We start from the raw sequence: 17560 nt of genomic DNA, 5'->3' as shown, positions 1-17560 counted from the left end.
TTTGTGAAATGTATCCTTTTTCACACAATAAAATCCTATGAAACTTTAGATTTCTTTTCTATTTCACTGGGACGGAGGAGGGAGAGTGTGGAAGTTTTGCAGAAGTCATTCTAACAAGTAACTGAGCTCTATTTTACAGTATGGTAGAATTTGTGTCCTTTGGGTAAAATTATCCAGAGAAAATATAATAAAAGGAATCCTTAAAGTTATGGGAAAATAACATATTTCATTCATTGAATTTTTATTTCACTATGTTTTCTGAGGATTTGCTTCAAAGATTACTTACATGGTTTTTGCAGATGCAATTCCTTCTTGGGTTTCCGACCTGAAGCCTTAACTTGCCAGCTGTCTATTGGCTGGAGACTACTCTAAGTTCTTTGCTGTATTGGCCTTGAAGATCAGAATATACCACCCCCAAAATATGCCTCTTGGCATAAGGTTATTTTGAACTGGTTAATTCTAAGAAACAGCAAATATAGGAAAAACTCTGAAAACTGAGTGGAAGTTACCCTTTCATAAGGAAAGGGAAATCTTCATTTGTAAGGGTATCTCCCTCTCTGTACCAGGAAGAGGAGGATGACCAAATCATTAGAAACTCTTATCAATGGAGAAGGTACAGATTTAAATCTGCATAACAAGCATAACATTGCTTACTGTGCTTTTCCTGGTAACATTCCATAACTTCCCCCTCCCCCACCCCCAACATTTTCTTTTGTCTTTATAGCTGGAGATGGCATTTAAGGGGATGGCTTGGGCGATTTCAGGGAGTTACACAGTTGCTTCATTGTCTACCATGTATACAGGAGGTGTACAAGTTATTAAACATCTGTTTTTCCCTTGTTAATCTCTCATTTTATTATGGGGGTGATGTTTCAGCCAAGAACCTAGAAAAGTAGAGAAAAAATTACTTTTCTTCCCCAGAGACTCCTACAATATTGTGATTTATAAGAAATATACCTGGCTATTCAGATGACCAAAATATATTCCATATATATTTGGTCTTAATCCATGGTTCCTGGCTTACAGCTCTATAAGCCCTTGGGATTTTCTAAAGAATATGGACAATGGAGACATCTTTTGTCTTTGTTATTATATTTTGTTTCTTATCCTCAGTTCCTAAAAAGCTTCAGAGCCATAAAGGTGAAATATGTGTCTTGTTATTTATAACAAGCCCCTTTCCACCTCATCTGAGTTTATGTTAATAAGGTGACTTAAGGGGAACCAACATTGAGTAGAGGATTGGAACCTTCAGTCCCACCCCCTGATTTCCAGGGAGGAGAGAGGGCCTGGAGTTTGAATCAATACCAATGGCCAATAATTTAATCAATGGTTTAATGTCTATGTAATAAAGTCTCCATAAAAACCCAAAAGAAGGGGGTTCAGGGAGTTTTCAGGTTGGTGAACCAGAACACTTCCACATGCCCCCATGCCAGGCCCCAAACTCCAAAACGGCAGAAACTTCTTTCTTCAGAACCTCACCCTATGTATCTCTTTAGCTGGCTATTGAGTCATATCCTTTATAATAATCCAGTAACCTAGTGAGTAAACTGGTTTCCTGAGTCCTGTGAGCTCTGTCCTGTGAATTAATAAGTCAAGGAGGAGTTCATGGGAACCTCTGATTTATAGCCAGTCAGTCAGAAAAACAGTTAACAACCTGGACTTGCCATTGGCATCTGAAGTGGGGGAAAGCAGTCTTATGGGACTGAGACTTTAACCTGTGGAATCTGGTAATATCTCCTGGTAGCTAGTGTCAGAATTGAGTTGAATTGTAGGACACCCAGCTGGTGTCCCAGAATTGCTTGGCATTGTGAACCCCCCAACCCCTGCCACCGACATGTTGGAATTGGTAATCAGAACACTTATATCTTCAACATGGTAACTTGATTCATCAAAGCCAGAAAGGAAGAGACTAGTAGCAAGATGGAAGTCAGTATTTCTCATAATCTAATAAAGAAAAGACATCTACTCAAAGTTGAGGTATTCTAAGAAGCAAATTACTCAAAGGCATGTGATTATACAAGACTGAAAATAACAGGAGTTGGGATTATGGGGTGAGGTAGAGCATTTCAGAAGCTACCTAGCAAACTATGCATCCAATAAATATGAATTTACTATTTTGCCCTGGGCACTGTTTTAGCTGCTGAGGATACAGTGATGAGCAAGATAGATCAAACATCTTGCTTCATAGTACTTAGTCTCCTTTAAGAATAATAGTCATACTGCTGTTTTAAAGTCAGCCATGTGGGCAGGACAAAAGAATGATTAAAGGAAGGTCTTGGAGAACAATTGGATGGCAATAATAATCCAGATGAGGAAAGATGAGTGTGACACACAGAATTTAGATTAGGACAATTTATAGCCTTGGGCAACTGGTGACACTACCAAAATGGGGAATGTCTAAAGGGATGGAAGGTATAGGATAAAATGGATGAATCATTTGAATTTGTTGAATTTGAGAAGTGTGGATGTCAACATAGAAAGTGCCACTAGGCTACTAATTACAGAATTTCTGGAGTTCTAACCTAAATACACTGTGAAAATCACATCACATAATATCTACTTTCTAATACCTTCAAATAAATTTTATCAACCTACATGCATTCAAAACTTATCTTGTGTTCTTTTTTTTTTTTTTTATTCTTTTTTGTTTTGTTTTGCTTCCATGACTGTCCTTCTCCATTTTCCTCATTCATCACTGTGCCCAAGATATTGGATTTAATATATCTTCCTAATATCCTTTCCATAGTTGATTTATATACTAAAAATCTACACAGGCATTAAAAAAAGCCTTTCCAAACTACCTTCCATGCATGGATTTTCCATCTATCCTTAAAAATATGATTTTGGTTTCAGAATACATATATTAAAATTTATGTTAATAGTATCATAATTTTCTCATTCTATTTTTAACTTTTTTATTGAATAATATATTACAGCATTTCTCCATATATGTACATCTGGTTTATTACTTCTGGAGGCTGCATAAGTTTTCATCAAGTATACACAATTTATGTTTACATTCCTCTAATAATGAATGAACTAATATCTCTATCTGAGGCTTTCTCAACATAACACTTTAGTAAATACCTTAAATGTGGCTCCTTGATGATGTGTCCCAGAGGTTTACTGTGCTAAATACTTTGGAAAACTTTTGCTAGTATGTAGTATATACAAAAATTCATTTTCATAAGTAATTTCAAAGAGCTCTTCTGCAACTCTTTATGCTCTCATCAGCACTTAAAATTATTTGACTTTTTTAATGTTCACAATCTGATAGATATACAGTTATCTATCTCATTGTATTTAAACTTGCATTCTTCAGATATAAAAACCTCGTGTGTCTGTTTATAAAATTATTAACTATGTAAAAGGGTTTTCCTCTTTTATGCTACCAGTTGAAGACTACCATATGTTGTATAAATATATATCTTCAATTTTAGTAATTAGTGTCTGTTTTCTAAAGCAGTGCCATCTATTTTCACTCTCATAACAATGTATGAGTAGTCCAGCTATTCCACATCTTATTAACATTTTCCCCCAGCCTATGCTTAATTAAATACACATACACATCCACACATCCACATGCAAATCAGATACAACCATTTCTAGAATTCCTGCATATTTCTCATAGTGTGTGTGTGTGTGTGTGTGTGTGTGTGCATGTGTGGTTGTGTTTATGCACGTGCACACAGATATGAGTCTGCATATGAGAGAGAGAGAAAAACATCAAATAGGCTATCTTCACTGTTCAGTGTTGGATTCAGAGAAGGGAACCAGAAACTCATCTATTTGAAAAATATTCCCAAAATTTAGGAAGTAATAATTTTTTATCTTTTAATATTTTAATTCTATGAATATGAAAGAATTTCACTTCCTCATCAAGATGCTCCTAGTATATATGCTCCAATTTAATGCTTATGCATAATGCTTATGCAATGTTATGAATTTAGTGAAGTGCATTGGGAATTCTGAGATGATCTCAGAGAGTGAGGGTTTATGAGTTCCAGTTGGGGTGGATCGAAGATTTAGAAGGACCAATGGAGATACTTTAGGTCAAGGTATTTGAAGGACCTCTACAAATTTTGCCAACTAGGTCTTAATAATGTCATTACTATGCTTGACTAAACCATAGAAGTGAGGGTGATAAGTGCAGTGAAAATGTAAAACTGGCTAAAGAGCAAAGACTTGTCAAAGTGCTTGGTTAGTAAAATGGTTTCCTTGATTTCTATGAAGTTCAAAAGGAGTTCCACAGGTGGGATAATATTTCCAAATGAACATTAGCCTCAGAAGAGACAGGAGCCTGTCTGCAAAGGAAGGCTTCAGTCCAGCATGAAGACATACAGACAATGACTAAAACATATTTTTATATCCATTAGATGGAGGGAGTTATAAGAAACACATTTTCCAGAACTTGAATGGTCCATTAGGCAGTTAAAAATATTGGAAAGAAGTATGAACAGGTTTCCCTGAGCTGTACTTTGAACAAGTAGGTCAAGTAGGGTAAGCACCTTTTGCAGCTTTGTTAATGTTTCCACACATATATTGATTCATGAATGGTATCATTTTGTCAGTAGACTAATGGTTTAATGTATGTACATAAGGAGGCATGGGGATTTTAGAGTCTGGGTTGTTATTTGGTCCAAACCAGAGCTTTCTCTCTTGAGCTTTCTCTCTTTAACAACCAGGGCTTTCTCTCTTTGCTTTTCCTTTCCTGAGGCCAATTATTAGACTTCTCTAGTCAGTTCTTCTAAGTCATCATTTGGGGAAACATACTTTTGGACCATGACAGAGGTTTGATTGCTGCTAGTCCCTAAAAAAATCATTCCTTTAGGAAATGTCAATAAGTTGAATTACCTTAGCTTCCAGAGAGTCAGTTTTAGCATGCCCCCAAATCTTAAGGCAGGTAAAACTATTTAATCCAATAATTCCTGAACATAATGTCTATTTTAAATTTCATTTCTGCTGAAAGTCAGGAAGCCATATTGCTTCCACAACATTACAAAGTCTTGGGCTACTCTGAAACCATATCTACCATCAGTATAAGTATTGGCGGTTTTGTCCTTGGCTACAGTACAGGCACATGTAAGAGTGTATAATTTGGCCTGTTGGGCTGACATAACCATAGGTAAAGATGCTGCTTCAACAACATCAAAAAGAGTTTCAATAGCATACCCAGAACAATATTTGCCATTGTCACCTTTTAAATAAGAACCATCTGTGTACTATGAGAAGTTAGTATTACCCAAAGGGATTTCCTGCAGATCATCACAAGGAGTCAGGTGGTGATCTGTCAGTTAAGCAGTCAAGAGGGACTTCTTCAGGGATGGAGGGGAGAAAAGTAAGAGGGTCAAGGTTTTTGCAAAGTAAAAGAGTTATGTAGGAACAGGTAACAAAAGTATTTCATAGGAGGTAGGCAACTGACTGAGAAATGTTGAGTGTGATGAGAATTCAGGAGGACTTCTACTACATTAGGTACAAAAATGGATAAAGTAGATCGCACAACAATTTCTTGGTGATCTTCACCAAAAGGGTAGTGGCAGTAATAGCTCTAAGGCAAGGGGTGTATTCCCATGCCACAAGGTCTAAATGCTGGCTATTATACCCTGTGGGTTGATGGTGGTTCCTGAGTTTTGGGGTGAGTACCCCAAGGGTATCCCCTATACTTATATAAAAAATAAAAGGGAACCTGATAATTGGGATCCCCATGGGCTGGTAAGCTCATTAAACTCTCCTGTAAAACCTTAAATGTTAGGTTGTCCAGTTCTTCCCATAAAACTGGGTCAAGGTTTTTTTGTTTAGAAAAACATACAGAGGTTTGGCCATTAGAGAGAACTTTGAAATCCGACTTCAGCAATAACCAAATAGCCCAAGAAAACCTCACAGTTGGTATTTAATTTTGGATTTGGGGAAACTTAAGGCACCATAAATCTACCTGGATCTAGGTATAGCCCTTGTTCTGATATCAGATGCCCTAAATGTCAAACCTGGCTAGGAAAAATGCGATTTTTTGGTGACCTTATTTAAGGCTAAAGGCTATAGCTTCTGGATGCTATTTTACTGTGAAAAGGATTGAGAAGGAGAACAAAAAAGCAAGTCCTTCATATAGTGCAGCAAAGTCAAAACTCTAGCCTTCAGAATTTGTGAGAAATAAGAAGGTCTCTGAGTAAAGCCACAAGGCATTAATGTCCAGGTGAATTGTTTTTCTTCCTAAGTGGAGACAAAAATGTATTGGCTAGCTTCATTAACTGGAATATGGAAAAATGCACTGAATAAACAATTACAGTAAAAAATTTGCTTTCAAGGGAGTAGATGTTAGCAATGTATGAGTGTTAGTTACAATAGAGTGTCAAAAGGTAATTTTTTTGTTTTTGTTGCTCTGATGTCCTGGACAAATCTCCACCCTCAACCCTTAGGTTTTCTCACAGGTAAAATAGGAGTATTACAGAGTCTAGTACAATAGATAATTTGAGTCCTGTAATCTTCTACTATATGCTTTATATCTTGAAAGCCTACTTTACTTATAGAATATCAATTAATTCTGGGGAGAGGCTTTGAGGATTCTATTTGATTCTTGATGGGAGGTGCGCTGTGAATTTTGCCACTATCATTTGGAGACTTTGCCCATAAGGACGGTGGTATCTGATTCAGTAGGGACAAATGATCAATATTTTTTGAATTTGCTCTAGTACTGTCAGAGATGAAGTAAATAAAAGATGTTAAAGGCTCATTTGATTCACCTGGTTGTCTGCTTTGATGACTACTGCCAAGTTCTAGAATTATTTTCCTCTTTTGGGAGAAAGAAATTTTGGCATGATTCTTCTCTAAGAAATTTCAGCCTAATAAATGGGTAGGGGTGGAAACATTACGGATAAAAGGGTGTATATCCCTCAAAGATCCTAAACAAAAGGAGGTTAGTTCAGAGATAGGAACTTCTTGGGGTTCATTAGAGATCCCACAATTGAACTGCTTTAGTCCTCTGAGAAAAAGGCTCCTCTTAATCAGAGGGAGGATTGGGAAGAGTCTCTGTAGTTTCTTGAGCCCTGTCATTAAGAATTGGGAGAACTTGTGAATGCTGGTTAGAGGGCTGAAGATGCCTAAAACAATTTGTCACAATCTCCTTTCCAATATTCTGTTCCTTTGTAACAATAACAGAATCTAGGAGGGTTTGGTTTTGCCTAGAGGTATTTATTTGCTGAAGTTGATGATTAAGAATTTTAGTGATCTTCATTTTAGGTGACTCATCTATAACGCAAGAGAGATGGCTTGCCAGATTGACTAAGTCTGGAGTGGACATTATTTCTCATTCCATCTTGGTCCTCTTTGTAGAGGAGAAATGTCCTGTTTCATCTTGTTAATAAATATAAAGTTAAAGGCTACCTGGGTGGAATCAACATTAAAGGACACTAGATTTTTTTTTTTTTTAATCCCTTGGAATTGCTCAATGAAGTTGTCTAACAATTGCCAGAGCCTGATTATATAATAAGTTAGCAGGCTGACCTCCCTGTTGTAAATCTAGGACCTTTCAGTATTTTCGCAAATAGCAGTTTCCACCCAATGCTAGACCTAGTCTTCTCCCACAAGCATATGAGCTAGCTGATATAAGTCAAAGAAACCAGGTTGATCAGTTTTAATGACTATATGAAATTCCCCAACAAATCTGTGAGGATCTTTGGTTACTTTGGGAAAATTGTCAGTATGGCTTTCAGTTCAGCTTTAGTCCATGGAATATGTTAAGAAGGCTTAATTTTAAAAGAACAGTTATGACAAGTTCAGAAGAAAAGGAAGTGGAGACAGTTTCAGGGAAAAGGGGAAGTTTGGTGAGAGAATTAATATGGGGGTATTGAGGGTAAAGTTGAGGTGCAGGTGGTGTAGGAGGGAAGGAGGAGGATGGAGCTGCAGGCAGTCAGACCATGAGGAGTCAAGGGAGAAACAAGATAATGTCAGAGGTTGATCCTGAGACAGAGAAATCAAGGAAGACAAGCACTGGTCTTTGGAACTCATTTTTAACTTTCTTGAATATTTTGTATGCCTGGGTTAATCTTAAAATCTTATTTTGCAGACAGGCAATTATAGGCTCTTGATAATTGTTTGGAAGCCTGCCAAAACCAATCAAAGTTGGTTTCCCATTTAGTTTTGAAATTTCAGAGCCATGGTGGTCCAATTTGTTTTTACAATAAGTAAATTTGGGGATTTCAAAAGCTCCCCATAATGGCCATTAATATTCCAAAATGCCTTTGGTTAGGTTGATCCATTTAGTTAGAAATGTGCATGAGAAAGGATAGTGGTTTGTAAACATGAAATTGGCCAGGGGCCGTGTTGGGAGGTGAGGGGTTCCCTCTAAATATTTAGATAGCTGGGATTCCATTTCTCAGGGACTTTTCTCTAGAGTAAAGAATAATTTTCAAACCACCTAAATACCTCCAACAGCTCAAACAGCTCAAACAGCTCAAACATCCTACAGGCCTAATACCAGCCAGTTCTAAGGGACGAGATTGGTCCCAGAGGCCCAGGACGAAGGCTGCTCAGCACAGTTGTGATAGAACAGCCCCTATTCCAAAGGAACAGACTGATAGCTAGTTGGCAGAGTTTCAGTGAAACAGCCCTTGTTCCTGAAGGAATGGGCTGAAGGCCAACCAGTACCAGTTGGCACAGTCTGATTTCAAAATCCGACCAAAGTGCCAAAAAAGTACTCATATATAGAACAAAGCCTTAATCAGAAACGATGAAGACTTAAAATAGATCCCAGATACAACCTGAAGAGCTTCAAAACACGAAGAGGGCAGAAGCTTGGATCCAGAAGAAAGACTCACCCACAAGCTGCAGGGTTAGAGAGAAAAGCAGTGAGAAACAATGGGCTCAGTATGTTACCACATCTGTTTGCTCACTAGACTTGGAGTCATTGGAGGTACACTAAGGAATAGAGCCTGCACCAAAGACAAAGAGAAAAATAAATCAAGGGCTGGATGAAAGTATTAGAAGCAGGCAATGGGTCAAGTTCCTGGGAGATGACATTTCAGGAAGAAACAAACCAGTCACAGGAATAAACTGCACAAATTACCTAGGAAGAATTTGGGAACAAGACATTTTATTCCCAAATGACTTCTAAGGCTCTCTAAATGCCTCTCTTAATTCAATATGTAGCCACCCTAATATTTGCCTTTGTACACACACGTGCTCAACCAACAGTAAATGAGGAAGGCTCAATGGAACTCCCATTTATTCTATGACATGGAGAATGTGTACTCTCATTGGGTGTCATCCAACCAACAAGCCAAATAGGTTACTAGGAATAATTAATTTATTTAAACTATCTTAGATATCTATAGGCTAAGTACTTTAAATTTATCAAGTTCATATTATAATATGAGAAATTTGATAGTTTATTATGACATTTGTTTAGTATAATGTCAATCTTTGCTTTTAGAATAAAGAGGAGCTCTGAAACTGAATCAACATCTGAATGTATATAGTTTCCCTAACTTTTCACCTTATAATGTAATATCTCATTTACTTTCCTCAATTCCTAAAATAAGACCAGCAATAGTATCAAAAACTACTTTCTTCCATATTCACAGCTCCCTATTTTAGCACCATCATATATGCCAATATTCACTGGCCCCCGACAGGAAGAATATCTTCCCCTTTTCCTTCAAAAGATGGGATCTCACTATTGTCTCTGACACTGGCTAATTATTAGCTCTATGGGAAAAATTAAATTTTAATTTTAATGTCATTGTAAAACACCAGGATCTGTCTCAGTATGATAAGGTATCATAAAGGTTTAAGTCGTTTTGGTAAGTTGGCCACCACCTGTTCAGATGTTTAAAAATTTACACAGTCTTTCCAGCTTCACATGTGTTCATCTTTTATATTGATATATGTATCATAGTCACTATATTAATATGGTTTGAAACAGTCCCTCTGTAAGACACCTGCTGAACACATATTTTAAACTGTAAATGTTATTCAAATTTTTCAAAAATAATGTATATATTTCAAATCTTCCACGTGATATCTTGTGAGAAGTGCCACTAAGTAATTAAAATTTCTCAGAAGGAAATAACCTAAAATTGGAATAACCTAAATATAAAAACATATAGTAACCTCTGGGCTGTAATTAACATTCAACATTTAAAATAGCAGCAGACAGTGCACACTGTCAGTTAGCCACATGACTAATAATAAACTTTTGAAGATATTGTATGAATTTCCTTTACCTAAGTTCACCATAAAGAAAAGATGACTAGTTAAATAGTTTGGCTGGAGCTTTAACTATTTTGATAAAAACAATCATATTCTATCATAAGTCAAATGTGTTGCATTATCATTAAAGATTTCCTACATTTAATTGAACCAGGAGAAAAAGGTTATAGCCACAAACCTCATTTCTATTAACGCATTTGTTTAAATATAAGATGCAATTGCAAGTAAGTTTCTAGTTCAAACACTAGTTTTAGACACTCTTCTTGTGAGACACTACTGAAATATTTAACATGCCTAAAAACTTACTGTATGTAAACTATTCCAAGAGAACCATGGAACAACATAAAGAAAACAGAGACAAATCCTTTGTTCTCAAGTAGCTTACAATTTCTATGAGGTTTATCTTCATGGATATAAAAAATTATACAGCAACATTGTTTTGAAAATAGACCCACTCCAAAAAAAGTGTTATTTTACAGAAATTGAACCATGTTAAGAAATGCTAGTAGAGTTTGATGATGAGACTGAGGAGAATGTCCTAGGATTAAGAGAAAGATAATAGAAAGATAAAAGTTTTGTGTTAGATTCAAGCATTAATTAATTAATTAATTAATTAATATTCAGCAAATATTATTGAAAGTCTCTCATGTATCAAACAACTTTCTTCACACTGGAGATGTAACCATGAACAAGTCAGACATGGAGTATGCCCTTACTGAATTTAAGGTAATAAGCTGCCATAAATGCAGTGATAGGAGGAATACAAGCTGCTATGAGATCACCTACCCAGGGTGAATTTCCAAAGCCAGACAAGGTTGAAAACTTTTAAGGAATAGTAATAATAATATTATAAAATTGTAATAATAGTAATAAAGATTTAAAGAGTTAAAATTGCTCAAGCACATACTCTATGAAGTGCATTTTTATGTACTTTGTAGGTATAATAGGAAAAATTATTCTGACACTTGTTAAGATGGAAAGGCAGGCTTTGTTCTGGGGGACTACTACAGTGGAGATTTGTAGTAAGGGAGAGAGATTAAACTAAACTCTGAAAACAATAAGTACAAATGGAGATTTATAGCCAAAGGCCAGGGTGGGGTCAGTGGATGAAAAATTACTAAAACATAATATTAAGGGTAAGAGGATTATGACTAAATCAATTTTACAAAATTTTTGCTAAAGGCAGGCCAAAGTGATAAGATATTGAAGATGGAGGATAAGACATTTGATCACATTTTCAAGGGTGGGGGATTTTCACTAAATTGATGCAGTAAGATCTCACTAAAATTGGACTAAATTGGCTTAGGGCAGAGTCCAAGGGCAAGACCTAGACAGAAAGAGGTCTCAGAAGAGCTTGATCAAAGTTTGGTCAAAAGAGAGAGGCTTTGTCATAAGTATTAGGCCATTTATCCTCATAACGTGTAAGACAGGCGTTAGTAATGGCATGTTTTCTTTTTACTGATAAGATAACTGGGGAACATCTAGGTAAAGTCAATTGCTGATGATCACAAGCCAAGTAAATGACATAGCCGGGTCTCAAGTCCAAGCTATCTCTCTCTGGAGCCTGGGCTCTGAGTCTTCTAATTCAATAGCTATTTTCCCAATCAGAGAGATATCATGCACAACTTATTGGAATTGCAGAGGAACATGTCAGTAACCACATTTTATAATTTAGGGTATATGTAAGATTCATTTCCACATTGTTTTTGTTCATTTTAGTTTTTGTGTGTGTGTGTATCTATACCATTTTATTTATTTATATAGCATTTAAAAATTGCACATTATCTCTATAAAACTTAACTATAAAAAATTATTACAAAGTCTTCATTCTATAAATATACCTAGGTTTTCACAGCCTTTTTACTCTAACTTTTTACTATAATTTGGCACTGAAGTATTTCCAATTCTCCACTTCATATTATTTCAAATGTAATATTCATTTTTTAAAATGCTATTCCTGAATTTTATTTCCTATGACCAAGTTTAAATGGAAATTACCATGTCATATCTGCCCTATTATTTTTTAAAGAAAATTTTATAAAAATGTATGTTCTTTCTCATATTTATATGACAGGGCCCATTTATTTGAATATTTTATTTTTAACCATTATAATATCCCTTAGATATTAAATTAAATAGGTGAATATATATTTATTGTTGACTTTTATTGATTTTATTTTTGTGTGTTGGAATGTGTTTCTATGTTTCTATTTCCTATTTTATCAATCTGTATTCCCTTTTGTGAACTGTCAGTATTCTTGCCCCATATTTTAAATTGAGAGCTTGTTTTTTGTTCACATTTACTGAGTACTTGCTGTGCTCTAGGCACTGTGGATACAATAACATTGTCTATAACTGTGAAGGGGAAGTCAACAGGGAATGAAAAAGAATCACAGTAGAGTGGGATGAGTATTGGGTATGGTGAGAGCAAAGAGAGACCTCTATCTTGCCTCTCAGAGATCTCTGGATAAAGTGATTTTTTAAACTGCCTGTGGAAAGAATGGGACTTAGTCATGAGTTGGGAATGTTTTTGCATTTAATTTAGATAGTAGCATGTTTAAAGTCCCAGAAGGGTAGGAATATGGTGATTCCAAGTAATATGTGGCTGAAGCGAAGTGTAAGTGTAGGAGTAGGGTGTGATGAAAGATGAGGATCCAGAGGTAAACTGAGAGTATATGACGAAAGGCAGTGCAGTCTACCCAAAACTGCTTATACGCATGCTTATCTTATCAGCTTGCATTCTATTTCTATTTTAAATGTCATAAGTATTTAACATACTTTCCCAATGTGTTTGCTTCTGTTTATAATGTGTTGGGCATGCATGCATTTTCTTCCTTGTAATCAAATCTGTCCCACTTTTCCTCTACCATTTCTTCCATTTTTCTACAGTAATTCAACATTTTTTTAAAAAAAATGGATGAGGCCATTCTGTACTGCTTATATTTATTTATTTCTGAATTAGCTCATCATATTTAATACACTTACAAGAGAAACTACATATTTGATGGAATAGAATAGCAACAATTGTATTTATTTTAGTAATTAAATGTGATCATATCTAGAATAATAATTTCAAGAACTATCCAGCGTTCCCAGCAGTATCCCATGAATATTCCATAAGCTGTTGAAAATGGAATGTTCCAAGACTTCACAGGTGGTTTGGAAACCCCATATAAATGGAAAATTCTGAGTATTAGAATTATAGTTCAGTTGGTGTTACAACCAGCCTCTTCCCAAGTTAAACCAGCTGCATTCTGGAGAGTTTCCACAGCACAGGGCCATTTAAAGCTGTTTATGCTGCTAGCAATTCTCATTATAATAAATGTACCTGATGATACAGTACTTTCATCTAGATCCAAGTTGTCTTTGATACAAAGCATAGAAAATAATTGGTAGGTCATTTCAGACAATTATTTCCTGATAATAGTATTTACTGTTGTTAAAGAAGGCACCAAATGGATTCACTTGTGCTAAGCCTTATGTCAGCAAACCTAAACTTAATATCTAACTTATTTCAGCCTCTCCTAGGAATATAAACTTTAACCAGTTATCTGGAATTACCTGGTCAGCACTAGTGAGGTAATCCGCGCAAGAGATAGACTCCTTCCCTCCCCCAAAGGAAGGTGACCTTGCCTGAAGCAATAGACTTTTTTTTTTTTTGTCTTGCTCCCTTTCTAACTATAAAAGCCTTCCATTTTGTACAGCTATTCAAAGTTCCTTTCTAATTGCTAGATGGATGCTGCGATCCATGAATTGTTGAATAAAGCCAATTAGATCTTCAAATTTACTCAGATTGAATTTTGATTTTTTAACGCTGTTAAAGGTTATTATAATACTTACCAGGGAATTTCAGAAACATATTGATATTCCTAAATCTAAATATTGAGAAACACAAAAATACAGATATTATATTTCAAGTGAAATTGTTTATTCTTAAAAAAAAAAAAGCAACTATACTTTCAATCATCTTTTTCAGGAACATAGATTTATTTATTTATTTTAACACTTATTAGTGATATCTTGTGGCCTTAAAATAGAAAGGGTGGAGGATGTACTGATTTATGACCACCCGTGTTTTTAAAACTCTTATTTTCTAATACAAGGAGGAAGTAAAGAGAAACATTTATTGATACCACCACCTATAAAATAATGCTTAATGTTTCCTTATTGATATCATGTTTTGGACTCTATTTTAAGCATTTTACTTATATATTAACTTATTTAATATCATAAAAACTTCAAGAAGCATATATTATTGTCCTCACTTTTTTAAGTCCTCACTTTTTTAAGTCCTCACTATTTTTATTATTGTCCTCACTGAAAATTCAGGCACAGCAATATTATGTAACTGTTCCAATGTTATGAAGATTCTGAGTCATAGCTAGGGTTCAAATCCAGGCACCTGGCTCTTAACTATCCTAATACATGACAGAAACCACGTGCTAGGCATGTGTCATATATAAAGTTATTTAGTTCTTACAACATCTTGAAATAACTTTTTATCCATGTGTGACAAATGAAGAAACTAAGACTTAGAACAATTTAATTACATGGTAAGTTGAACACAGATAGTTGATGGCAGAACAAGACCCAATCTAGCTTGAATATAATGGCCTATACCACGCTGTGCCCAATTTTCCTAAAGCAAATTTCTCACTCCAAGAACTATAGTAACCATGATGCATGTAAATAATAAATTGAAAGGATCATTGAAGCCATTAAGTCCTAATTTTATCTAATTCTTTATTACTGACCTCATAAAACTTTACTAGAACAATACTCAAGTTTACCTTTGTGCCTTAATTCTCTGTCATCTCTTTCTTTCTTTTTTTCTTTTTTTTTTAACATCAGACAGATGATATCATTATTAGCATATAGTCACAAAAGAGAAGCAGGAACAAAGGGCTTGAATAATTAGGAAATGAAAATTATATACAAAATGATAAGAATTTGCCCTTGCATAAACTATGACCTATTTGAAATCAGTATGAATTTTATACTGTTAAATATATAGTGAGAGAAAAGTGCAAATTATTATATAAATACTCAAGTTCTACGGGCATTTTTACCTCTTTATAGTATATTTATTATTTGATATTTGATTTCAGATACACATCCAAATCATGGGTAATTATTATTCCTCTTTTTTTTTTTTTTTAACCTATCACTGACACATAATATTAAATTGATAACAAGTTAATTTATCCTTAACAAATGTAGCTGCACTATATCACTGTCTGGAGTTTATTGTCTGGTAAAAGATGAAGGTTACATTTCAACCAATACACCGCTAAAGATTTTGCTGAGTTGTCAGAGCTAAAAGCTTTCACAGAGTTTTCTTCCCACTCACCCCTCATTTAAGAAAAATACTGTCTAATTATTTCTTTAATTGAGAAAGAAATGGAGATTAGAATGTTCTATAAATTTTTGGTTTATCCAGAAATTTCATCTCTAAATAGCTATAACACACAAAACGAATTTAAAACTTTGGAATCAGAGATCTATAGAGACTTGATACCGTGGCTAATTTCTTGATGATATTAAGATTATCTACTAACCCTACTGAATATTTTGATTTGAAAAGATATACAACAATAAAAAAAACTCCCTGAAACAAATGAAATATTGAATATGCATAACTTTAAAAATGAGTAGTCTAGAAAATTATAACTCTAAATATTTGAGTCTGTATCAAGAAAATGTTCTTATTTTAAAACATAAAATCAAAATTAATTTATCAATCTTTAAAAATATAATGATAGTTTCTTTTCTAATTAATTATTTTGAAATTTTGAATTTTATTTTATTTATTTATTTTTTATACAGCAGGTTCTTATTAGTTATCCATTTTATACAAATTAGTGTATATATGTCAATCCCAGTCTCCCAATTCATCACACCACCAACACCCCCTGCCACATTCCCACCTTGGTGTCCATATGTTTGTTCTCTACATCTGTGTCTCTATTTCTGCCCTGCAAACCGGTTCATCGCTACCATTTTTCTAGGTTCCACATATATGCATTAATATACGATATTTGTTTTTCTCTTTCTGACTTACCTCACTCTATGACAGTCTCTAGATCCATGCACGTCTCTACAAATGACCCAATTTCATTCATTTTTATGGCTGAGTAATATTCCATTATATATATGTACCACAACTTCTTTATCCATTCATCTGTTGATGGGCATTTAGGTTGCTTCCATGACCTGGCTATTGTAAATAGTGCTGCAGTGAACATTGGGGTGCATGTGTCTTTTTGAATTATGGTTTTCTCTGGGTATATGCCCAGTAGTGGGATTGCTGGGTCATATGGTAATTCTACCTTTCGGTTTTTAAGGAACCTCCATACTGTTCTCCATAGTGGCTCTATCAATTGACATTCCCACCAACAGTGCAAGAGGGTTCACTTTTAATATCAATAAATATCTAATTAGAATTCCAAGTTCATCACTTATTTCATAAATTCATTTTGACTCTTCGTTTGTTAGAAATTATATCAAACAATGCCCATATATGTTAGTCTTTTAACTCTCTTTTTTCATTTATAGGTGCCCCAACACTTTTTTCTTCTGGAAATATTTGTGATAAAGAATGCAGGATATCTGTTGTAAAGAATTCTCCACCTGCTGGATTCTGCTAATTGATTCCCTGTGATGTGGCTTAACTTGGCCCTCTGTCTGTTTTGTTTCTTTTAAAATTTTAAAGCAGAAGCCTTGCTCACATCCATGTTGGAGTTGTGGCATAATTAACTAACAGAAAATGCTCTGTACTTCCTATTACACATCAAAGTTGCGCAGTATCTGGTGGTTTCTCTCTTGGTACTTTTAAGATTGATCAGGGGTTTCAGGTGTTATCATCCCAATTTTTCCAATAGATATAGCCTTTCACCTCACTTGGTCAGGTTGACAGTAGACAGATGCTGACAGACTCCAGATGCTTCTTGAATTGGTTGGCACTGGACCAGGAGACTGCAGTCCTCACACATTGTGCACTGGATGATGACAAATGAAGACAATGCAGTCTCAAGTCCCTTACAATCTCAGGAATCTGTAATTTTTTAATTCTTTATGTGTTTTCATCCTAAAAGTTATGCATTCCATAGTTAATTTATTTCAGTCAGGGATAATTTTATTGTTGCTCCTCATCTCTTTATATCAAAATATTCATTAGGCTTGGTAGACTATATATACATACAGATATATTAGACTTGGTAGACTTTATATATTATATTTATATGACATATATAGTATATATAACATATAATATGACATATAATATATTTTATATTATACATATTATATATTATAATTATACATATATGTTATGTTATATATAAAAATAAAATATGTA

At 34.7% G+C, this 17560-nt stretch overlaps 1 pseudogene across 1 annotated transcript in view; it reads right to left on the bottom strand.

The window, feature by feature from the left end:
• Nucleotides 1-2608: 2608 nt before the first annotated feature.
• LOC309647939 (thioredoxin reductase-like selenoprotein T pseudogene) overlaps nucleotides 2609-17560 on the bottom strand; it is a 481034-nt pseudogene continuing 466082 nt past the window's right edge. The window contains exon 3 of the transcript XR_014268664.1: nucleotides 2609-16483. The product of XR_014268664.1 is annotated as a thioredoxin reductase-like selenoprotein T pseudogene (transcript). The remainder of the gene's footprint in view (nucleotides 16484-17560) is intronic.

The sequence above is a fragment of the Balaenoptera physalus genome (genome assembly GCF_965194825.1).
Source record: "Balaenoptera physalus genome assembly, chromosome: 18".
Lineage (NCBI taxonomy): Eukaryota > Metazoa > Chordata > Mammalia > Artiodactyla > Balaenopteridae > Balaenoptera > Balaenoptera physalus.
The sequence above is the reverse complement of the archived record's forward strand: the minus strand, read 5'-3'. Positions and strand labels throughout refer to the sequence as shown.